Consider the following 994-nt stretch of genomic DNA (forward strand, 5'->3'; position numbering starts at 1 on the left):
CATCTGCACAATAATTCAGTTGTAACAAACTTCTTTGGCACAAAAGCCCTGTTTATGAAATGAATCAGGGCTAAATGTAAACTTAAAACTTTTAGCCCTGATAAGAATATGTACTACTTCTGACAAGGTATTGTGGTGAAATGGCTTTATCAAAAACTATGTTCAACAGGATTTCTTTTGTTAAAATTAAATTCAGGGAAAGAAATGAAATGGGCCATCGTTCCTTAAAATCTGCAGTACTGTGAAACGTGGATACTTTTTCAAAATTAGATAGCCAAATAATAATTAGTTAACTTATATTTTGAAGTAAAGGTAATTAGTTTACATTCTTAAAATCAAGACCCAGAACAACAATAATTCATAATTAAAATGTTTTATCACTGTATGCCAGATACTGTGCTAAGCCATTCATCCATTTTCTCATTTAATCCTCACAACATCCTTATTATGTTACTACTAATGTCATGCCCATTTTATAAATTTCTTCAGGAAATTAAGCCATAGAAACCTGAAGTTTCTAAGCAAAGATCATTTTGCTATATGTTTCCTCATTGTAAGTCTAGCAATTGCAGGTAAAAAAACAATGGTGATTTAAAAAAAAAAATTTTTTACAATTTCTAGGATTTAAATTTATTTAAGAACTNCTGGCAATAATTGAAAATATAAAAGCATTTTTGTGATTAAGATATGACTATATAAATACATATTAGTTTTTTTTAATGTTCCAATCTATAATAAATTAGTATTTGAAATGTTGGAAATATTTCAACAAAATATATTTATCACATGTAAAAAGTTTAGATAGAAAATGGTTGCAATATTTTTTTCTAAAGTATATTATTCTCTATTGTGTGTAAAATTAGAAAATATATTTAAGCAAATATAAGAATATCTCTGTAACTGACCATCAGAGCTATCCACTATGAATATTTTGGTATATAGCTTTCCAGATTTTTTTCACATTCTAATTGCTGGTTTTGGTTGAATTGTCGAG

General features: G+C 27.2%; 1 protein-coding gene across 1 annotated transcript in view; it reads left to right on the top strand.

Moving 5' to 3' along the window:
* The window catches only part of CNKSR2 (connector enhancer of kinase suppressor of Ras 2), a 231,532-nt gene that overhangs the window by 58,057 nt on the left and 172,481 nt on the right, over positions 1-994 (top strand). The gene's annotated exons all lie outside the window — the stretch shown is intronic.

This window comes from Crocuta crocuta, unplaced genomic scaffold, assembly GCF_008692635.1.
Source record: "Crocuta crocuta isolate KB4526 unplaced genomic scaffold, BGI_CrCroc_1.0 scaffold488, whole genome shotgun sequence".
In the NCBI taxonomy this organism is placed as follows: domain Eukaryota; kingdom Metazoa; phylum Chordata; class Mammalia; order Carnivora; family Hyaenidae; genus Crocuta; species Crocuta crocuta.